The sequence below is a fragment of the Pteropus alecto genome, unplaced genomic scaffold (assembly GCF_000325575.1).
Source record: "Pteropus alecto unplaced genomic scaffold, ASM32557v1 scaffold25, whole genome shotgun sequence".
Lineage (NCBI taxonomy): Eukaryota > Metazoa > Chordata > Mammalia > Chiroptera > Pteropodidae > Pteropus > Pteropus alecto.
In genome coordinates this window covers 2,268,849-2,286,397 of record NW_006441955.1, presented here as the reverse complement: position 1 = coordinate 2,286,397, position 17,549 = coordinate 2,268,849, and the positions used below count along the sequence as shown (strand labels likewise).

At 41.0% G+C, this 17,549-nt stretch overlaps 1 protein-coding gene across 1 annotated transcript in view; it reads left to right on the top strand.

Moving 5' to 3' along the window:
- The window catches only part of AGBL4 (ATP/GTP binding protein like 4), a 956,697-nt gene that overhangs the window by 889,127 nt on the left and 50,021 nt on the right, over positions 1-17,549 (top strand). The window lies entirely within an intron of this gene.

Here is a 17,549-nt window from a genome sequence, read left to right as displayed (position 1 = left end):
GCTTAGTGTAGGTGGAGGATGCAGCTCCTTTCCCAAGATGCACCAGCACACTCGCACTTTCCAAAGTCCTTCAGGGTCCCCCATTACCTACTGGGTTAAGACTCTCCGGCTTAGTATCCAAAGCTTTAGATGCATTTCTTCATACATCCCTGCATGAAACTTTTACTCTTATTTTGCCTGTTCTTCTTTTCCCCCAAAGACATCTGGCTCACCCACATTCACACTGCCAGCCTTGCTGCATTCATACTCAGCCCTGCACCTTCACCCTGCCACGCTCTCCTCTGATTGGACTCTCTCTCCTCCTCTCTCATTATCCAGACCTCAAAATTCTATGCAGGACTCAGGTTTGTCTCTATGCTACTGCTTTCAGGAAGTCTCTGTCATTGTCACAGCTATAAATGAATGCTTATTGGGGTCCATAAGCTTTTTCTATCTCATTTAATTCTGAGAACAACAATGTTAGGTAGTATCATCTCCATTTTTTATTTGAACAAAAAGAGAGATGGAGATTCCAGCCATATCCGTTGATCTCTAAGGTCTGGATTTTTTTCTCTCCCTCTTTTGCCTTCGCCCAGCTCATTATTTGTATGTCTCATATGGTGTCATCACATATTCCTTTGGTTTAGAGCTCTTTTTCTTTGTGATGAGAGGATACAATAGTTTCGTTGGGAAGGAGAGGTAGACAGAATGGCCTGAAAGATGCTGGATGTTGAACGTAGGGGGGAGGCTGCTATAGGAATGCAAGGTGGGTGACAAGGAGCACATTTGCCCACCTTTTTTCAGTGAAAGAAGCACTCGATAGAGCCCTTTACAGCGTGCAAAGCAGTTCCCTACATTATCTCGTTTGAGTCTCAGGATCACCTTCTTTAGGCTATGTTTTGATGAATTTCTATGATTACCAATACTACTGGGTCCCATTCAAGCCAGTTGGGACTAATGAGTTAGAGGCAATCAAATCATAGAATGTCAGAGCCGGAAGGAAAGTGAGAGATTCTCGTTCAGCCTCTTCATTTTACGAATGAGAAAACCGATGCCAGAAGGAAAATGACTTCCTCAGGGTCACACAGCGATTTGGTGGCATAGATTCGCTTGGCATTTATTGCATCTTTTTCCTTTGTATCTTCCATTTTAGAACTAGATGTTTCTGGGCAAATGTGTATTTCGGTCCGTGCCGGCAATCCTTCATGGTGTCTCACTGCCAACAGGGTGGGTTTCCACTGCTGTTCTCTTTTCATCAGAGAGCGATCTTGGAAATCTAGACCTGGTTTTTTCTCCTGCACCTTATACTTTTCAACTCTCTCTCTCTCTCTATAAATACATTTCTTATATATTTAGTGCTTAAAGGGCTCACAAACGCAGCCTCATGGCCTGAATTCATAATTATTGCACGACTGGAGGCAACTTTGAGCACGACTAAAACGAAGAACACATTTCTGCAAGAAGCTATGCTGCATTAGTCAGCTTTTGCTGTGGTAACAAATAACTCCAGTAGCTCGGTAGCTTATAACAGCAAACATTTATTCCATACTCATGTTACGCGATGACTGTGAGTGTTCAGCCACAGCTCTGCTGGGCTCTGCGCAGCTCCACACATCTCCTCCCTTAGGGCCCAAGTTGAAAGGGATCCTCTATGTTGAATCTGCTGTTTTCATGACAGAGAGCAGGAATACAATCCCATTTCAAGCTTCCACACAGAAGTGGCAACTATCACGAGTGCTCACATTCCATTGGCCAAAGCATGTCCCAAGGCCAAGGCCAAAGTCACTGAGGTGAGGATATGCTTCCACAGGGATAGACACCCCTGCCTTTCCCCACCTTCATCCATGTAACTCAGTGGATCCTGACCTCCCCATGTAGACGTCACTTCCCCAGGAAGCCTTCTTGGCACCAGCCATCCCCAGGGCCCCGGTTCTCCTTCCCTACAATCTCACAAGCCCTGCGCTCGTCTCTGTCACAGCCCTGATCGCCTGCATGGGAGTCACTGGATTTCTGCCCATGTCTTTCCTGAGAGTACAAACTCCTTCTAAAGCAGGAACCGGGGCTTATTTATCTTGTTCATCCCAGCACTCAGCACCAGGTGTGACCTACAGTAGGTACTCAGCGAATATTTATTGAAAGAATTGGTAATTGTGGTTCTGTTAGTCTAAGCAGGTAGTTGATTCACACAAAGTAGCCAGCCCCAGCTCAGCAGCTGGCCCTCAAGCCCTCTGGCAGTGGAGGAGCCAGTGGCCAGGTCTCAACACTGCTTTTGCACGTCGGAATTTCCTGCAGCTCCCTTTCCTTCCTTCTCTGCCTCCCAGGGCTAAGAGAGCTCCTGTCTCGGAGCCTGTTTATATTTTCCCCATTGTGAAATGTTGTAGCACTTAAACTGTAAAAATAATGGGACTGATTTGTATCTTGAGTTTTTGTTTCTTTCTTTCTGACTAGAGAGTTAAAAAAAGATCTTATTTCCTTTACACCAGTGGAGATAGTCTTACATTAGAGACATAAAGAGGCACAGAAAATGCTCAGCCACAGCAGGGCCTAATGGTTAAGGGCATATGCTTCACAGCCATGCAGTTGGATTTAAATCCTTTCTCTCTTACTCAGCTGTGTGACCCTGAGCAAGTGAGGCACTGTCTCTGAAATTTTCTTTACCTGTAAAAGGAGGGTAATACTTAAAGCTCTGGCTTATGTGAAAATTTAATGAGATAATACATGTGAAACACAGCACAATGCCTGACATTCTCATTAAGTGGTGAAGATTGCTGGGTTCATAACAGCTAGCCATAACACTTGCCAATGTTTTCAAAAGTACTTTATTTGTATTAACTCTATTAGTTCGCACCGCTGCAAGATTAAGTATTATTATTATCCTCATTTTATGGGTGAGGAAACTAATTATCCCTGCAGTCCAACAGACAGCACTTGCCCCCAGGGAGGGTGAGCAGAGTGTGTGCTCTTAGTCCCTACAGCTCTCTAGCCTTGGGGTGAGATGGGCATTGGGACCCCAAGTCTGGGAGTCTCTCCCACTATCTCCTACTCCTCCTCCCCTGCTCTTTCTTGCTCTCTGTGCTCCCCGCCTTGGAAGACAGGCCATTTGACAGGAGACTCCCTCCTCTCCCATCCTTCACTGAAGCCCAGAGTTCTGGGCCTCTGCCAGGAAGCCTCAGGCCTGCTTCTAAGCCATTTGTCAGGCTGCCAGAGGGCTGGGCAACCTGTCCGTTTTTCACACACAAATATCAGGGCAGCTGACAGAGCTGGGCAGGCTTGGCAATGGCTTTTGCTGTGAACAGAATCTCAATGAAGACTCTGGCCCAGCCTATAGTGAATGTGTTTATACCTGGGAGCCTGCCCTGGCCTTCAGAGAGGAGAGTCATGTTGCTGGTTCAAGGCCAAACTGCCAGCCCCTACCCCTCTGCTGTGAGATGGTTTCTTGTCCTCAACCGTGTTGATAGCTGTTCAGTTGCATTCGATACCTGCTTTCTTCCAGTGTGTGTGTGTGTGTGTGTGTGTGTATGTAGAAGGGAAGGACAGTGACTCATGACTCTTCATTCACTTAGAAGCTGAATGTCCTAGGGTAGAGAATAGATCCAGCAGACAGGGAGTGTGGGAAGAGGTAGGGGGCGTAAGGAGGAGAACTATAAGGATTCTGAATCCACTGGGAAAATAAAATCTGAATCCAGAGGGAAATGGAGAAAACTATGGAGATAAAAGAAAGTATATAGACTATCTTAGACCACCTAATCTGATACTATTCTACCTAAACTTGCTTAACGACAACTAAAACTGAACGTGGGAGTTCTAGAGATTTTGAGGTGGGGGAACAAAGCAACTCCTTACAAAATTTATTTAAACATTACCTTTTATCTTCAAAATTCATACAACCTAAATATACAACATAAGCCTAAAATAGATTTCAATCATCCATCTCTTTACTCTCACCCTCGGGGTTGTACCCCCATACCCTTCATTTCCAGATACCTCTCCCAGTGATTCTGTGGGATGACTCTAGGTTGTGCCTTCTGGTGCCTGGAAACACATTTTAACCAGTGGCCTCAATGTGGGCAGGAAGGATTCAGCAAGCCCAGTCATGTGTTCAGCATTGAGCATTGAGGATGCAGAGATGAGTTAGACCCAGGCTCCATCCTCGGGCAGCTCACAGGCCGCTGGAAGAGGCAGTCCCAGTATCAGGTTATTATGGTGCAGCATAGCCAGGCTGGAGCAGCAGCATCTTCCACGTGTAGGACTCATACTCCACACCAGGGATTTTTTACATTATCTCGAATCCCAACATAATTCTGGAGCAGATATTATCAGGTTTACTGCAGAGATGAAACCAGGGCAAAGTGGGTACATGATGTGCAGCTGATATGTGGGGCAAACAGGATTTAAATCTAATTCTCTTTTATTTCACAGTTTAGATTCTTTCTACTCTGTTAACTACTGTAATAAAGAAGAGGGTGATCTAGAGGGACAGAAGATGAGCCCAACCTGGGAAGGTGGTCAGGAAAGGCTTCCTAAAGGAAGCAATGCTAATACTGAGTCTCAGAAGATAAGTGGAGTTGGCCAGGCATCCACAAGCAGGGGGAAGAGAGTTTAGGTATTAGGGAAGATCATGTGACAAATATACAGTAGTGAAATAGCATGACTTTCTTGGGAGTTGACTAGACTGAAAAATGCTATAGAAAAGTGATAAGATCTAAGGCCAGACAAATGGGTAGGGCCAGATTATAAAGCCTTTTCAAGATAGAACATATTCTGTAAGTCTTTGAGGAACCAATAGAGGTTTATTAAGTGGAGTGGCATGGTCAGATTTGTGCTTAGGAATGTTGTCTTCAACCAGGTGTAGAGGATGGATTGAAAGAGGAGAAATCGGAGGCTGCCTCAGCATCTATCTATCTATCTTCATTTGTCTGCATCATTTATCCATGATTTTGTCTCCTCTGTCTTGTCTCTGTTGCCTGTTTCTGTCTAGTTATCAGGCTCTACCTCTAACTTGCTGATTTATCTGGATCCTCAGCCTCCTTATATAACCTTAGGCAAGACACTTCACCATTCTGAGAAGAAGGTCCCTCATCAATAAAATGAGGATCATAATGCCAGACTCAAAGGGTTAGCTTAGGGATTAAGTATGATATTGCATGTGAAATCTTTTTATATAATACAAAGTACCATACAAATGTGAAGGATTATTATCTAGCTATTGCTCTCTCAGGTGTTATATCTATTTTGTTTTGTTTTAACAAATATTCATTGAATATCTAGGCTAGGCTGGGTACCTTGCTATATGTCTGGTAGAAGAGGGAGTTTATAATGAACGATAAACAATATCGGCCTGCCAGACGATTGGAGTATAGTAGAAGTCTAAAAATCTAAAATAAAAGTCTCTATTATGTGTTACTAACTTGCTGCCTATCTGTTTGATTGCCCGTCTGTCCGTCCGTCCGTCCATCCATCCATCCATCCATCCATCCATCCATCCATCCTTCCCTCTCTCTGATTCTCTAGTTGTGCTTACATCTGTATTTACAAGTAGTCACTGACTCAGAACCATCCAAGTCATATTGACTCTCACAAGCAATTCCCTCCCCACTAGGGACCATCCTTCACCATGCAATTTTGAGAGCCTGTGCCTCTAAAATAAGTGAGAAAAATAAATTGCAAAATGACCACTGTTGTAGATAATTTTGAAGGTGTCTTCTTTCTTTACATTTTTTGGATTCTCTCCACCCTTTCACATTCATGTGACTCCCAGGACTTTCCTGAAGATTGAGCTGGTCCCACATAGATCTGATGCTGCCACATTCCATAAATCAAGAAAGTTAGTCTGAGAGCCCCAAGGAGCTGATTTCATTGAATTCTATAGTCTCTGTGGCTAATGTAGAACTGCCAGATAGTTCCCAGGTAGCTTGAAACATCCACATCTTTAACAGAGATTGAGAAGAGTTCGTGGTGACTTTGCCCTGTAAGCCCTTTGTTTCTGAAATGTCCTTTAAGAAGTAGTATTATATAGTAGGGAGCAAGTTCTGTTTCGCTGCTTATAAGCTCTATGACTTCAATCAAGTTACCCAACCATGCTGGGCCTCAATGTCAAAATCAGCAAGATGAGGATAATACTTCCTATTAGGATTGTTGTAAGGATTTAGTGATATGGTGTCCAAAGTTAAATGTTTAGCACAGAATCTGACTTTTTGTATGCTCAACGAATTGACTCAGAGTTGGGACTCAGATTTATTTTTCCTTAGTAATGAAACATATTGTCACCGACCGAAACACCTTATTTTTGTGGTTTTATACATATCCGTTTGTGTTTATGAAAGGAGATATGTCTGTGCAAGTGTATGGACATATGTTTTAAAATTCGATGCACCACTTATGACCACTAAGATACTAGGATAGCGCTGCTCCATGGACTTCCTGTGTGTTCTACACTCTCCATTAAGCGTAGCTACCAGCCACCTGTGGCGATTGAGCCCTTGCAATGTGGCTAGTGCAACTGAGGGACTGAATTTTTCTTAAGCTAATTTTAATTAATTGAACTCTAGTCACAAGTATCAGTGTAACCTAGAATATACCCTTGTTTTTAATGACACTTGAAATAATTATTATGGTATGAAAAAAAAATTTACCTCATAGAAAGAGAGGTTTGACGATCACCAATCTTCTTACCGACACTTGAAATAATTATTATGGTATGAAAAAAAAAATTACTGAACACCTACTGTGTTTCAGGCACTTGGACTTAAAATTTTTGAGATAGTCCCTGTTTTCTTAAAGGTCACCACTGTGTTTCAGGCACTTGGATGTGCATTAACTCATTTAACCCATGTCAGCTCCATGAGAGGAATGATCTTATTGTCACTTTTGGTTTGCTGATAAAGAAACTAAGACGTGGAGAGAAAAAGTGACTTCTTCAATGTCAAACAGCCAGTTCAGGGTTTGAGCCTAGATCTCCAATTCCAAAACCCTTCTCTTTTCATGACTTAAACTCATGCTGCCTTATAGCTGTGTTTCCTGTCTGCAAACATCAGCTGTATTCCCATTGCCTCTGGAAGCGCTCAGGGGTTGGTTGCACCTGGAAGTAGTGAAGTCCTTTCAGTGGCCTATAAGACCTACCTGATCTGGCCCCCCAATACCTCTTTGAGCTCCTCTCCCATGATTGCCTCTCACTCTGCTCCAAGTGCACTGGCTTCCTTGTTTTTCAGTGATTTTGTTTGGGATATGCCTGCCCTAGCATCTTCCCCAGTCTGTCTCCAGGGTATATGTATAGTTTGCTCTTGTTATAAACTGATCACTCTGGCTGCAGGATGGAGAATGGATTTGGGTAGTGAGGGAGGGTAAAAGGTGTTTTGAGTGGAAACAGAGAGGCCAGCTCAGTGGCTAGCTACTACAGTAGAACCACAACAGCCAATGTCAAAAGCCAACCCCTGGCCTCCTTGGCCAGAGCCTCACAGACTGTTAAGTGTCAGAGCCGGAGTGACCTTTAGAGATCATCTAGTGCAAGCTCTTATTTGAAGAATGATAAAACTGAGTCATGGAGGTGCGAAGGTGATTTTCCTAAGGCCGAGTTGGTATAAGAGCTCTCATTTCCTGATGTAATCTTTTATAATCTTTCTCCCACATCGCAAGACCTCATAGAAAGAGAGGTTTGACGATCACCAACCTTCTTACCTCCATTACAATCCTTTTTTAAAATTTTTGAGATAGTCCCTGTTTTCTTAAAGGCCACCAAGTCACCTTAAAGGCAGGAATTCAGTTCTCCCCAAACAAATCAATTTTTATAAAGAATAAGCAAATCTTCCCCCAGAAGTCTGAGCATGTCCTCCAGAGAATACAGAAATTCATACAAGATGTCTTGAAAGAAGATAGAAAAATCTTAATCCATTTTTTAGAGATGAAGGGGGAAAAAAACAACACAAAAGCCCAAACATAACTTTTCTGATGCCTGATAATATTCTTCTCTCATCTCTCATTTCCCCACAACTATTCTGTCTTAAGGCTCTGGGCACCTGTGGGAAGCTACTGTGTGATTTTTATCTCTATGATTAAAGTGTTACACTTTATTGAGTTCTTTACATCAGCAGCAAAATCTGCAGTGCAGGATTTTACATAACACCTCATTTTCTTCTTGCACCATTACTGTTATTAACCTGGTGGCAATAAACAGAAAATACGGCTTTGCTTATGATGTACTCTTTATTTTTGTACCAATAGCGAGAAGGGGAAAAAAACCCAGAGAGAATAGGGAAGAATTTTTTACTCATTCTATCCCTTTGATGTCTGCCCTTCTCTATCCCTATTCCATGCCAACATTTCTCACAGAAGGTCAAAGATAGACATGGTCTCTGCTCAAGGGTGTTTACTTCTCTCTCATTACCTCATACATTTATTCATTCCATAATGATTTCCTCAGCACCTACTCTGTGCCAGGCACTGTGCTAGGTTTTGAAGATATAATGATTTCCGGTCTTGACCAGTGCTAGTCTAGTGGGGGAAATAGACACACACACACCAATAATAATGAAAACTGCAAGATGATAGTATAATAAAGTGGAAGAATGAATGACAATGTAAGTGAAAGAGGCCATGGTCAACTACATTCAGATGGGTTAAGAAAGTCTTCATAGAAGAAGAGATGCTAGGATTGGGCCCTGGAGGGTGGCTAGGTGGAGCAAGGGAACAACATCGGCAAAGCCTTGGAAGGCACAGAAGAGCTTGGCATGGTCTGGGAGCTATCAATCTGGCATGGCAAAAGCATTGGATGCCTGTTAGCAGACAGTAGGAAATAAGATTGGAGATAGAGGCAAGTCATCGAAGACCTCTCATATTCATTTTTAAAAATACTTCCCATGCCAACTGTTAATCTACTCTCTGGGCTCCCCTCAGACCAGGCCAAAATCAGAGGTTCAAGACAGAATGACATATTGGGGAGAATTTGTGCTGTGGATAGAAGGTCTAGGTTTTATCCCTGACTCTGCCACTTCTTAGCTGTATAATCCGGAGCTGTGTATTCATCTGTAAAATGGGTATGATGAAAATGAGACGAGGTTTTGAACTAGTTGTGTAGGCATTGATAGTATTTCATGTGTCAAAGGAAAGGTTGTGGGGGAGCAAAATTCCAGACAATTCCAAGAGAATGGATTTGGTGATTTCTCAGGGCTCATTATGCCCCAGGAGTCCTATATTTTTCAATCATCTCATGTCCCTGCTCTGCACTGTTATGTTTTTCTCCTTCCTTTGGCCTCTGAAGACAGCTTCTGCCAGCCCTTCCCACCTTGTCTTCTTCAAGACCTAAGTGCACCTTGTGGTGAGAGCTTACTGCAAGACGGCCGCTCAGCCATTTCCCCATGATAATGTAGTCCTCCTGTTTGGCAGATATCATTGTTTATTTTTTGTTTTGTTTTGTTTTGTTTTTTCCAAAAAAGTATTCAAGGGTGCCAACATTCATGCTGAAAATATGTACTTTATCCTGGCAAAAAAAAAAAAGAAAGAAAGGGGACTTCTCCAGGGTCACAGAGCATGTAAGTGGGAGAGCCAACATGGGCATCCTTACCGAGGACTGACCACACTCCCAGCTTGGTGATTAGATGTTGTTACTGCTCTGCATCAGCTAACAACCTCCTACAGGCGATGTCTCCAAACATTCAGGCCACTCGTATTTATTGAGTTCCTAATATGTTCCTAGGGGTGCCCTAGTTTCATCAGCCTTTGATTTATAATGAAGCAACATTAACTTTTAATTATGAAATTAAAATGTCCCTCGGCTCTCACAGGCTTCAATATTGTATCTCAGTCCTCTCAGTTTGTCTCATCTTCCTGCTCAGACCGGGGCTTCCTGGGAAGGTTGGCTTTTCCACCTTTATATATGTCCATACAAGGATGTGGACCCCCCAAGGGTGAGGATCAAGCAGGGGCTTTGGAGGCATAACTTGCTATGAGATCGTGACAAGCCAGTCTCTGAGATTCTTATGTGAAATAAGATGATGATCCCGTTTACTTCAGTGGATTGTTGAGAGAATCACAGGAGTAATTTAGTGTCAAACTGGTTTATAAATGCTACGAATATGCAAGATGATAGTTATTGTCAACAGATGACCTATCGAACAAGGAATAAACTTACAGTTATGTAAGCTGGGTCCCCAAGCCTCTCTCTATACATAGCTACTATAGCCCCTGTACCTCTCCTTGAACCTTTCATTGCACATGCAACTACTTTTAAAATGTCCATCTTCCCTGCAGGGTTTTGAGCTCAAGGGGGTACATATCCCTAGTGCCAAGCAAAGTGCCTGCCTGCACTTAGTAGCACTGTGTGATTGAAAAGAATGCATCGAGAATATATAACCTCCTAGACATTTTGCTAGGCACAAAGATATTTACCTCATGACACTCCTGTGAAGGTGGGATTATTATCTCCAATTTTTAGATGAGGAAACTGAGACACAGAGAGTGAAAGTAACTTCCTCAGGTCGTAGAAGCTCAACCATAGCTAAACTGACCATTGAAACCAAGTCTACCAGATCCAAAACCTGCACTACTTCCTTCTCCTATCATCATCATTGTCATGGTCAACATTGGAGCCACCAATCATCGCTATGGGAGCAGGAGACAGAGTTCACGAGTTATTTTACCCTGGGAAGGTCTATTATGAACCTAAGCCTCCTATGCTGAGCCAGGCCATAGGAGGGGATGCAGATGTGCCTCCATTTACATGGAGATTTTACTTTTCACTTCTAAGTAGGGTAGGATTTAAGAGACATTTACATTGTTTTGTTTGTTTGATTTGCCTGATTGTTTTTAAAGAAAGGATTCTCAATTTTTCTAAAAACTTTTCCTTTCTTCCTTAAGACAGTACCCTGACTTCCATAAACATCCACTTAAACTTTTTAAAAAAAAAAAAACAGGGAGATATTTCAGTTAATAATAAAAGAATAGATTCAGGGCTTTTTCGCCTGAGGCAAAACAGCTTCCTGGGGCAAATCGCAGTAGGGGAGCTGTCCGGAAGTTCTCTAAAACTCCTTGCTCCTCCCAGCCCCCACCTCAATGCCTTTTGAAAGGCTAAACCTGATAGGATCAGTCCCCAGACCTCACAGTCCCCCAGTTCAGAAATGAAGGAAGCAGCATAGAACTTCCTTATGATGTATGATCAGGGAGATTGCCTTGCTAGACGCTGCAAGCTCCTGGGAGCACAGGGCACCAGTTTGTAACTAGAGGCCTAGATTTGAATCCCAGCCCTGCCACTTCCTGCTCTATAACCCCAGGCAAGCTTCAGTCCCTCCTCTGTAAGACTAGAATTAATAAAGCAGCTCATCCTTCTCAACCTGCCGTTGGCCCTGCCTAAGCTTGTTTCTTTCTCATCTCCGGACCTTACATAAACCCCTCTGCCCTCCCAGGATTGCATTTCCCTTCCTTCATTGGACTGAATCTGTGATAAGCCCTGAAGTGCTGCCCAAATATGAAGGATTCGGCAACACATCACAGCATCGAGCTCAGGTTTTGGCCTGTGCCCAGTGAGGTGAGCAGGGAAGCAGCTCGGAATGTAGAAAGAAAAAAAAAAACAAAAACGAAAAACCCATTTCCTCCCTGGTGTCTAGGAAGAAGCAAACTCCACACTAAATTATGTTGCAAATATGCCCTAAGGTAGTTTTAATTTTATTGGCACTGATTTTAATTTACTCTTTAGGCCCCTGATTGCAGGATGAGCTGTTGGCTGCTGGCAAGGGGCAGCCCTTCGTCACTCAGTTTTAATTAAGGTTCTTAAGTTTAGAAGGGAAGAACTAAAATGCTTTTCTCCATTTCCATTCTCAGCCCCAATTTGTAAGCAAGGGCCCTGCATTAGTGGCACACCCCTTACTCTGACATGGCCACAGAAAAGTATGTCATGTGACTGCTGTACAAAACCTAAGATGCATCTGCTCATTCACTTAATTCACTCATTCTTCCATTGATTCACTTTCTATTCATTCCTTTGCCAAACCGTTAATGGTAACTTATTATATCCCTAGGCCTGACTCTGTCCTATGCATTTAAAAAATTGACAATATAGGATCCCTGCCCTGAAAAAGCTCATATTCTAATGGGAGATAGAAATAAACAAAGCATTATTATGCCATGTGGTAAGTGCCATGACAAGGCTTTGTACCTCGAATTATGAGAGTACAGAGAAGATTGTTAACTCATCCTGAGGGATAAAATAAGGCTATCTGAATTGAGATTTTTTTTACTAGTCAGTCGAGTAATATTAGCTGGTAAACTAAGCAATTCCCAAATCTCAGTGGCTTAATACAATAAAGGTTCATCACAATTTGATGAAGTCAGGTGACTCTCATGGCCATTTTCCTCTGAGTATTAATTCGGGGACATAGGGTTCTTCCTTCTTAGGATACCATTGTTTTTACATGTAGCTTTCATGAACGAGAACAAGAGAGAATGCGGGTGATTGTATATGAGTTTTGTGACCAGGCCTGGAAGTGGCATTTGTCACAACTACTCACATCCCATTAGATCCCAACCAAATGGCAAGGGAGCCTGGGAAATGTCTTCCATGGTCCAGGGAAAGGCAATGGGATTGGTGAGCATGTGCTCAGTTTCTGCCTTAAATTTTAAGGTTGCATCAGAGTTAGTCGGGTAAAGAGAAAGTGTGTTCTCAGCAGAAGAGATGTTTATTATGTGTGAATGTGGAGACAAAAGTCATGAATATAGTGGTTTCAGGTACTCCAGGTAGCCCCACGAGGCTGGAGTGTAGAATATCAGACCAGAAATGGCAAGAGCTGAGACTAGACAAAGGGCAAGGACCCCATCATGTGGGGCCTTTTAAAATATATTAAGGGGTTCGGACTCCATCCTGTGAGCAATAGGGAAGGGTAGAACAGGAAGTGATATGATTTGTTTGCATTGAAAATGATCACTCTGAGCATCAAGGAAACCAGATAAGAAACTATTGTAGCAGAGCACATAAGAGATTATGGGACTTGGATCAGACATGGTCCTTGTCTTCAAAGAGCTCATAGACAGACAGGCATACTTATAGCCAGATTAGGTACACAATAGCAAGTACCAATATCAATGCCTGAGCAAGAAGCCGTTTGGAAAAGAATGAGGGATTTCTTTTAACTGAGGATGAGAAAAAAATCATGAAAAGTTTAAGGAAGTCATACCTTCTCTCTCATCCAATGACCACTTTTAAAGATGAGGAAATTGAAGCACAGTGAAGAGTTGTACTTGTCCATGGTCACAGATTCTATTGACATTAGAACCAGAGTTAGAAACTCTGCTTCTACCTTCCATGCTCCATTCCAGCGGGGCCAATACAAGTCCATAAAGCCAGTTGAGATATGAGATATAATCGCAACGTTGTTGGAATTAGTGTTTGTGGTCTTTGGCATTCCCAGAAAAGGGCTGAATATGTGCAATGAAGAAGTAAAAGAACTAAGACAAATTCAGATCCTATTCAGGTCAGTGTCCCAGACCTTTATCTACTTACAATCTCAGAGTATGAAGGGATCTTAGAAACTACTAATTCTTTAACACCTTTTGGAGGTACTAGCTAATGCAGTTAGAAATGAGAAAGAAATTAGAATCATAAAAACTAAAAAAGAGATAAAATTACTATGTATAGGTGATAACATGATAAACCTGGAAACTATTGTCTGCTTTAGTCACCCTCTCTTTCAAGGCATCTTCATTTCTTTGCTGTTCCTTAAACAGTGCATGTGACTTTTGCATTTACTTCTCCCACTTCCTGGAAAACTCTTCTACCTGATATCCTATTCCATTCAAGTATCTCTTTTTCCTGAATCTCTGTTAACTTTCTATTCCCTTACTGGACTTTATTGTCTCCATGACATGAACACTTCCTGACATCTTGTATACTTATTAATTGATCTACTTATTTTCTTTTTCCATAGACTATGAACTCTTTGAGATCAGGAGATTTCTATCGTGTTCAGTGCTATTTCCCTAGTGCCCGGAACACTCCCTAGTTCATATCCCCAGTGCCTAGAACACTGTCTGACACATAGTAGGTACTCAGTGACTATTTGTTGAATAAGTAAGAAAATGAAAATCCAAGAAAATCAAAAGACAAATTATTACAAATAATAATAAAATTAGTGAAGTATCTGGGTAAAAATTTATGTGTTGAAAACAAGAGTCTTTATATTTATAAAGAACCACCAAGTGAAAGATTTAATGGAAGAAACCATCATATTTATAACAGCAACAAAAAATATAAACTACCTTAGCATAAAAAAGAAATGTACAGGGTCTATGCAGAAAAAAAACCTTTCAAACTTCCTTTTGTACCCTAAAGAAAACTTGAATAAATGGAAAGTCAAAACATGTTTATTCTTGGGTTGGAAGGCTGAAAGTCATGAGTCAATTCTCCCAACATTAATATGAAAATTTAATTTGATTATATTACAAATATTGAGCATATTGACAGGATTTAGGAGAGCAAGAAAAACTAAACAAACTAAATATAACAATCATACAGGAAAATATACAAGAAAATTTGGGAAAAGAAACATAATGAGGTGATATTAGCCCTTCAAATATTAACATACATTATAAACTTAATTAAAACTGTATAGTAATGACACATGAATTTACAAATGTTTAGAACAGACTAAAAGTCCAAAAATAAACCCAAATACATACAAAGAATTCATATGGTAAAGATGGCTTTTCCAGTCAGTGGGGAAAAAGATGTGTAATTTAATGGTGTCAGATAATAAAGTTTTTAATTCTTACCTCTTAGCCTACATCTATATAAATTAAAACTGAAATATTTAAATATAAAAAGAGAAATAATAAAAGTAATAGAAGAAACAATGAAAAAATTTGACCCAGAATCCAGAAAAGAAAAGATTGATAAATCTGTGTAAAAAATTAGCATTTAAAAATTTCTTCATGGAAAAAAGTATTCATAGACGTGAAGTAAAAAAAAAAAAAAAAAAAATGACAAAATGACTAAAACTATTTTTATACAGCCATGAAAACTAATTCCTAATATCTAGTTGCTATAAATCAATAATAAAGCTCAACAATCCAGTTTTTAAAATGGGCAAAGAAAATGAACAGACAATTCATAGAAAAGAAAATGCAAATGGTTCTTAAATGTAATGAAAAGATGTTTAAACTTAACCCTATAATAAAAGATAATTATATTAAGAGAAATTCAGATGAAAACTAATCTTAGATATCATTTATCATCCATCAAATTGGCAAATATCAAAAAATTTGATTCCACCCATCTCGTCAAGGTAATTGAGAATGAGACATTGGAATACATTGCCAACAGTGTAAACTGGTCCTTCTAAGGAGGTTAATTTGTCAGTATTTATCAGAATCGCAAATGCTCAGAAGACCCAGAAATTCTACTTCTAGGAATTTATCCTACATATAATTATATATGTGTGAAATAGTGTATATACAAAGTCGATCGCTAAGATGTTATTTATCAGGAAAAGGTTGAAAATTACTCAAATGTCAATCAAAGGGGACTGCTTAAATAGTTGGTATATGGCTATTAATAAAAATGAGGTAACTCTTTATGTGTTGAGAAAAAAAATCACCTCCAAGGTATGTTAAGAGAAAAAAAAAAGGCAGCTCTGCATAGTGTTTTTAGTGTGCTACCATTTGTGCGTTGGGAGGAAGGGTTAGGGATTTTTACTCGTTTGTGGATAAACTGTCTCTGGAAGGATGCATGAGAACCTGTTAACACGAGTTGCCTCTAGGTAGTGAAACTGGGTGTCTGGAGGACAGCAGTAGAAGGGAGAATTTTTACTAGATAGTCTTTCATGTTTAAAAAAAACCTTTTGAACCGTGTGAATCAATATAATTCACCTGGTGGTTATTTAAATCACATAGATGCCAGGTGTCAGGATGGGGCAGTGGAAGCCACTCCAGAGGGGTTATCAGAAGTGCCAGATTCTAATTCTTACTCCTTCGCTAACTTGCTGGCCGGCCTTAAGCAAACAACTCCCCTCCACCCCCCACCCCCTGCTCAGGGCTGATCTGAGAAAGGTCAGAGAAGGTGATTTGCAAGGCCCTCTCTAGCTCCAACATCCCAAGGTGTAAATTGCGGTTTTTCCTTACACATTTTCTTAAGTCATCTCTACCTCATCCTTTCCTCTGCAGCTCATCAAAATCTCAGAGGAAAAGACAGACAACTGAAGAAAATAAAATTGCAAAGATGACTTTTATAGGGCTCCTGTTGAATCATTGTGTATTCCACCGCCAAAGCTGAAAATGATGAGTTTAATATCACACAGAGCAGTGCATCTTATATGTCTCAAAAGACAGCTTATGCTACCCAGAAAACTGGGAGCTCAGCAAGACGTAATTTTTCTCTCCAACTCTGAGGCAAATGAAATGACAGTCATCAGCCCACTTTCTAGAAGCAACACGGTTTTCATTTGGTTTTAACTTCGTTTGAAAGTGTCCCAAGGTGGGAGAATCCTTCTAAGTGTGGACTTTTCTTTTTTCCCCAGGAGCGCATGCTAGGAAGGGCATGAACAGGTGGCCAGGTTTTCCGTTCACTGTTTCCAGCATTGGCCATTGTTGACGAGTTAACTCTGCCAGGCATCAGGAAACCTGGGTTTCAGTCCCAGTTATGCCATGAGCTCAGACAAGTCCCTTTTCCCTTCAGGATCTCTGTTACTCTAAGAAAGGATTAATAGATATAACTTGGGCTGATAGGAAGAGAAGGTTGAATCTGAGGGACATTGAAGATCTAAAGACCTAAAAATTCCCCAGTTCCTGCTAGTAGTTCGTTACTGGTTTTGGAGTAATCTCTCTGGGGTCTTTTGTTCAGTCATTCTGCATACAGCTACTGAGCATCCTTTATGCACAGGCACTGGGCTCTTTCTAGGCAATCCCCCTACCTGTAAAGGGAGCTCATAGATGGCAATGTTAACAAATAATACCATATTAAGCTAGGAATACATGTAAGTAGAGAGCAGAGAAAGACTAGTCACAATCATCTTTACAGATGACAAAGTGTTTTTTTTTTTCCATGCACTATTTATATATTATTGAGGAGTAGGTATGGCATCATGAAATGAGGTTAAATAAAAGAAGTAACTAGGACATCATAGGTAAAGCTCCCAGAATGGTGCCTGGCAAGCATGAAATATGCTGTAAATGATAGTAATTATTATTGCAGTGTTTGATCCCCACTGTAACTCTCTTAGGTTGGAATTAAAATAACCACTTTTCAAATAAAAAAGCTGAGTTCAAAGTGGGGTCATAATTTACCCCAGATCTCCTCAGCTAGAAATGGCCCAATCAGAGCAAAACTATAACCAGGCCCAATGTAAATACAATTCTGCTGCCTGAAAGTATGTCTCATTAATCAGAGAAACAAATTCTGATAATACCTTTAGTCGTGGATGTATTAACTGTTCTGGGTATGTAACATCACAACTTTGTCCAACAAAAACCTCACTTCTTCAGAAGAACTCTAAAGAGGGATACTCATGGTAGTGATCTCAGACCCTGAGGGCAGATGGTGTTAAAAGTGAGGAAAAATTGATCCTCACTGGTCTCATCTCCTCCAATCACATTGC